This window comes from Coregonus clupeaformis, chromosome 13 (genome assembly GCF_020615455.1).
Source record: "Coregonus clupeaformis isolate EN_2021a chromosome 13, ASM2061545v1, whole genome shotgun sequence".
Classification (NCBI taxonomy): Eukaryota; Metazoa; Chordata; class Actinopteri; order Salmoniformes; family Salmonidae; genus Coregonus; species Coregonus clupeaformis.
In genome coordinates, this window is record NC_059204.1 from 3,970,758 (window position 1) to 3,977,364 (window position 6,607).

A 6,607-nucleotide genomic window follows, 5' to 3' on the forward strand; every position below is an offset into this window, starting at 1 on the left:
CTTTCATTCATTTCCCCCCTACTTTAATCACCCACTCTCTCTCTTTCTCTCTTTCTCTCTGTCCATTCACCTCTCTCAGCAGCAGTCCAGAGGTGACGTCCATCCAACACCATGGGTCACATGCTCTCATCACTGTGCCCCCCCCCCCACGCTCCTATTAGCATTTGTTAAGAGCTTAATGCTCTAACACCACCTCTTTATGTGTGTGTGCACGCGTGCATCCGTGTGTGTATTGGGTGAGTGTGTGTGTGTCCTTTTGTGTTTGTGTGTGTGTGGCACTTTAAACCCCATTCATATTATGTAACCATTAATAGCAGGCCGGCAGCAGTTGACTGGACTTTTACCGGAGTAATTGAGGCCAGAATCCCTTCGGATTTCCTCTCTGAGGCAAAGATATACTCCGGCCCCCTACCATATTTAGTAGCCTATACACCAGTACCACCAGAAGAGCTACCTGTTAAAGGCCCACTCTGTGATCTTTACAACTGTTTCTAATCTTATAACTATATTATACAGTTTAACAGGGGTGTTATGCACCCCAAAAATTGGAAGGGGCACAAAGTACGTGAGGATGGCTGGGGGGTGGTCCGGAGGGGTGCTAGGCCCCCCATCCAGAAGTTGGAAAATCATTGAAACACCTGAAACTGTTCCTGCAATCTAGAGCCATAATCATTATGCTTATATCTATGTCAAAAATATGTGAATTGTTCTGCTTATTTAAGCATACTTGAGATGTTTGTATCCTCCTGGCTGGAGTTTATTTAATTTTTTATAAACTAAATATGCTTTTCAGCATCTCTGCTAAAATCTGGGTAAAATATTGAAAGGAATGTGAGTCTTATTCAGTAAATGTAGTTAATGCTTGCTTTTCTAAAGTCTACCAACCTTGCCAGCAGGCATGCCAGCTAAGATAGTTAGACAAGCTAGCTACTTTAACTTCTTCTTGGTAGCTAGTTATGAGGTTGGGAGATTGGGAACCAATCTGGGCTAGCTAAAGCCAACTTCATATAATTGCTAGGTGTCTAGTAGTATTACAGAGAAACAACAACAACAAATATGTAATAAAAATATGATAATTTAAACAGGACAGGGGGGGGGGGGGCACTTGCCCAATGTTCCCCTTATGGGCATGACGCCTCTGCAGTTTAATGTTATTGTACCCATTGATTTGGAAGAATATCACTTAGAAATGTATTTACAGTATGTACAGAGATAAGAAAATGTACAGAAATAATGTACAGAAATGAATTAAACAGTATAATGATGTACTGGATCCATTGATTCTAGAAGAACATCTCTTAGAAATGCCTCATGAACTACATTTCTCCAGCACTGTCCCTCAGCTTTATAGCAAACCAAGTGGCGGGGCTGGCCATCTTGCCGTTTTTGTGTGTGTTTTTTTTACAGAGTGGACCAGTAACCGCTCCTGTCTGTCGGTAGAGGAATTAGCCTGCAGCTATGGCTGGTGTCCACAGAGTCCAATGCTCTATTTTCCTTTCCTATTGGTTTGACTTGATGTACTTTACCGGAGTCAGATTCATAAATGATTAATTGGATGGCTCCGAGGTAATGTTTCAGCCAGAGAGCAGTGGGAACAGAGTTTTGCTTTTATCCTGTATTTCAGGCTCATTCCAAGGTTAACTATGTCCATTCTGGCTGTGGCGTCTGCATATACTCAATGAGTTAGCTCTGTCTATATTTCTGTCCTGAAAACAAAGTAGCTGTGAGAGAACCTCTATACCAGGGATCATCAACTAGATTCAGCCACGGGTCGATTTCTTTCTTGAGCGGATGGTCAGGAGGCCGGAACATAATTACAAATAATTTGTAGACTGCAAATTGACCACGCTGAAGCCCAAAGAGATATAATATTTGACTAAAACATAATCATTTCAAACCTTGCTTGCATTTATATACAAACACGTGTCTCTCTATTATGCGTGGGAATACTTGGGAGCATATTTCCAAAATTAAAATCACTGATTTCCGGTTTTCTTTTTACAGTCTTATGTCCGGTATCGAACACTATATCGGCATCAAACACGTCACCCTCCCAGGGTGAGGGGGTGACCTCGACAATGTATTGTTAAAACAAAAGGCCGCCTGGATCTTTAATTTAAAGACCCTTGCTCCCTTCGGTCTCAACGTAGAGTTTGATCTGAAGCCATTCTTGTGATTATTGTGTTTTTGCTATCCATTGTAAATAATGTTTGTTGGCCTATGTAGCCAAATTGTATTAATGATCATATGTTATCTGTAAAACAACCAATGAAATCAAGCCACAGCCGGCCATGGTTACAGACACCTGTGTGTGTCCTTTCAGAGTATATAAATTAGTGACCTGCAGTGTTTGTCTTGACACCCTAATGAAGACAGCTTGGCTGTCGAAACGTTGATTATTAAATTATAACATCTGAGCTCCTAGTGTGCAGCTCTCCTTTTCTTTTTCAAGTGTTCTACTCCGCTAGCCAGCACCTCTCCTAAACAGGTGTTCTACTCCGCTAGCCAGCACCTCTCCTAAACAGGTGTTCTACTCCGCTAGCCAGCACCTCTCCTAAACAGGTGTTCTACTCCGCTAGCCAGCACCTCTCCTAAACAGGTGTTCTACTCCGCTAGCCAGCACCTCTCCTAAACAGGTGTTCTACTCTGCTAGCCAGCACCTCTCCTAAACAGGTGTTCTACTCCGCTAGCCATCACCTCTCCTAAACAGGTGTTCTACTCCGCTAGCCAGCACCACTCCTAAACAGGTGTTCTACTCCGCTAGCCAGCACCTCTCCTAAACAGGTGTTCTACTCCGCTAGCCAGCACCTCTCCTAAACAGGTGTTCTACTCCGCTAGCCAGCACCTCTCCTAAACAGGTGTTCTACTCCGCTAGCCAGCACCTCTCCTAAACAGGTGTTCTACTCCGCTAGCCAGCACCTCTCCTAAACAGGTGTTCTACTCCGCTAGCCAGCACCTCTCCTAAACAGGTGTTCTACTCTGCTAGCCAGCACCTCTCCTAAACAGGTGTTCTACTCCGCTAGCCAGCACCTCTCCTAAACAGGTGTTCTACTCTGCTAGCCAGCACCTCTCCTAAACAGGTGTTCTACTCCGCTAGCCAGCACCTCTCCTAAACAGGTGTTCTACTCCGCTAGCCATCACCTCTCCTAAACAGGTGTTCTACTCCGCTAGCCAGCACCACTCCTAAACAGGTGTTCTACTCCGCTAGCCAGCACCTCTCCTAAACAGGTGTTCTACTCCTCTAGCCAGCACCTCTCCTAAACAGGTGTTCTACTCCGTCAGCCGGCACCTCTCCTAAACAGGTGTTCTACTCCGCTAGCCAGCACCTCTCCTAAACAAGTGTTCTACTCCGCTAGCCAGCACCTCTCCTAAACAGGTGTTCTACTCCGTCAGCCAGCACCTCTCCTAAACAGGTGTTCTACTCCGCTAGCCAGCACCTCTCCTAAACAGGTGTTCTACTCCTCTAGCCAGCACCTCTCCTAAACAGGTGTTCTACTCCGTCAGCCGGCACCTCTCCTAAACAGGTGTTCTACTCCGCTAGCCAGCACCTCTCCTAAACAAGTGTTCTACTCCGCTAGCCAGCACCTCTCCTAAACAGGTGTTCTACTCCGTCAGCCAGCACCTCTCCTAAACAGGTGTTCTACTCCGCTAGCCAGCACCTCTCCTAAACAAGTGTTCTACTCCGCTAGCCAGCACCTCTCCTAAACAGGTGTTCTACTCCGCTAGCCAGCACCACTCCTAAACAGGTGTGCGTTTCTTTCGCCTCCAGATTGACTACAGTCTTATGTCCAACATTAACAAATACAATAAAAACAAACATTTGTTTGTTTTTGCTCAAAACTTAGGGGGCCAAATAAAACTGTGAGTGTGTGTGTGACCCAGACAGCAGTGGCTGCAACACTAAGAGGAAGGGGGTTAGATTTGGGCCATTCACTTCAACAGAGAAACATTAGCCGGTCCCAATTTGCTTCCCCTTTGTCCTAACCAACTCTTTCGATGTTTGCAGATCTGAATGGTCTGGTTAGACTGTGAAGTAGGATAAACAGTGTAGTGGTGGAGCTTCCACCATATTGCTGTACACCTTACAGCTTTGCAAACATAGAATGGTTAGGGTAGGAGGTGGGCAGAGAATTCATACTGTGTCAGTGTTGACTCTGGGATAGGCCCCTCGGCTATAGTAGGGGGTAGGATCAGGGTAAAGGGTCAAGGGTTAGGACCTATCACCCACTGCAGGTGTGTGTGGGATTAGCTTTTGCCCTGTTTTCCTCTCCAGATGTTACAAAACATTACATAACTCCCTTACATAACGGATTGTTGAAACATTACGCCATTACCAGCACCATTTGTGGGTGGTTTGCTCGTAGTTGAGCTCTTCTCCCAGAAGGCTGCACGAATGAGTGGGTGTGTGCGTGCGTGTGTGTGTGTGACACTGCATCAGTCACTCAGTCCTGTCCCCTCTAGCAATGCAACCTGTCCATGTGGGCAGTCAGTGTGTTCGCAGTCAGTCTCAGTCTTGGGTGCTGTGGAAACGACCGGCAGGGCAGGCAACATTCTTAAATAATCACCAGCTGTGTGTGTGTGTGTGTGTGTGTGTGTATATATTGGGAGCTATTTTAGTGTCCTCAGAGCAGTCTGAGTCACTGCAGTGGTCCCGGTGACATCACTGTCTGTCTACTGTCTAGGGCTTATCCTCCCGTCACCCTGATACTCTGTTAGTATGGAGACATTTCACTGGAGACAGAGAGGTGAAGACATGCTTTATCTCTGTTTCCTTCCCTCCCTTTCTCTCTCTTTCTCTCTATTTCTCTCTGAGCTAATATGCAGCATATTTTCTGGAGATGTGTCAAGGGAGACTCCGTCAGCACTCTAAACAAAACGTATCTGCGCCCATTGTAGGGGATGAGTAATTTGCTTTAGGTTGTAGCATGTTTCTCTGTTTTCGTGATCATTGATAGTGCTTTGAAGAAAGAGCTTGCTCCGAAACGCATCAGCAATAAATATCAGTGAAGGGAATTAAGCTGCCATCCTGAACCTTCTTTCTCAATAGCAGTTTTACATTCCTAGAATTGATCACCCCTTCAGAGGTCCAGACAAATTTTGAAATCTTGCGGCTCGATAGGTACCCCTAGCTAGCCTCAAAAGTGGTGCACTAGGCCATTATAGGGAATAGGGTACCATTTCGGTCACACCCTATATGTTTTCCTCAGCTGGTTGGTAAGTGTGGTGTGATCTTCCACCTCTGGCAGGGGGCCAGGAATGTTGCTGGTAATAGCTAGACCCCCTCTGCCATCCCTCCCTTCCCCCTATCTAGCCCATCCATTTAGGGGGACTCGAGCCTTGTTGAATGTTTCCCTTTCTTGAAGCATCAAACAGGTGGAACAGTCACGGCAGTGAGGGAATATTAGGCATGCATGACTGCATCGTTACGTCCCAAATGACACCCTAATCCCTATGGGCCCTGGTCAAAAGTAGTGCACTACTATTTGGAACTCAGACAATGACTCACAGGCAGTAAATAGGCAGTTCTGTGTTACACATCTCTGATGTACATGGAGACCTCACTTATAGGGAGGGAGTTTATGCCATAGGCCTATACTGTTTAGAGGTGCTAAGGTCACTTGGTACACCTTTAGAAAAAAGGTGCCATCTAAAACCAAAAAGGATTATTTGGCTGTCCCCATAGGATAACCCTTTGAAGAACACCTTTGGTTCCAGGTAGAACCGTTTTTGGTTCCATGTAGAACCCTTTCCACAGAGGGTTCTACATGGAACCCAAAAGAGTTCTACCTGGAACCAAAAAGGGTTCTCCTATGGGGACAGCCACAGAACCCTTTTGGGAAAAAAAAATTATAAGAGTGTATATAGGTAATCGTCTGCCATCTTGACTGCTAGTAAACACAGTTTCTCCCAGTTCTTATATAATAACATTATTCACAGTGAACGGGCCAGTTCCATGCTGCTTACGTAATGACACAGCGAAAAGAGAAACTTTGCTTTCTTAAGATTGATGGGCAGGGTGCTCTGTTTTTTGGCTGTTGTGTTTGTGTGGTGTTTTGAGAGTGGATGTATTACTTTTTCTTACACCCCCTCTAGCTGGTCGGATTCTGTGTACATATTGAATGTGAACTCAGTGATGATGGGTGCACTAGCCTATGTGTGCAGGGCCAGTGAGGAGCAGGGTCGTGTTCATTGGGCACCAAATGAAAGAAAACAGTGGAGGGACTACCCAGACTTTTTGCTACGCTGTGCCCCAATGAGCACAACTCTGGTACAGATGTAGGATCTTAATTTGATCACCCTGTTGCTGGAGAACTTTCCTGCAATGCAGGAAATTTTAAACTTGTTGTGACGAGGTGTGAAAGAAGGAGTCAGGCGCAGGAGGTAAAATACCGAAGTCCAGAGTTTATTCCGTTTACATAAATCAAACGCCCAAAGAGTCAAACGAAACTGTACAAGGGAAAACATCCACCTTGGCAATAACACAGTGAAATGTAGCTCAACCGAGCTACATGCTCTCACAACAAAACAATCACTCACAAAGACAAGGAGAACAGAAGGAACACTTATACACATACTAATTAGGGGAATGAGCACCAGGTGTGTGTGA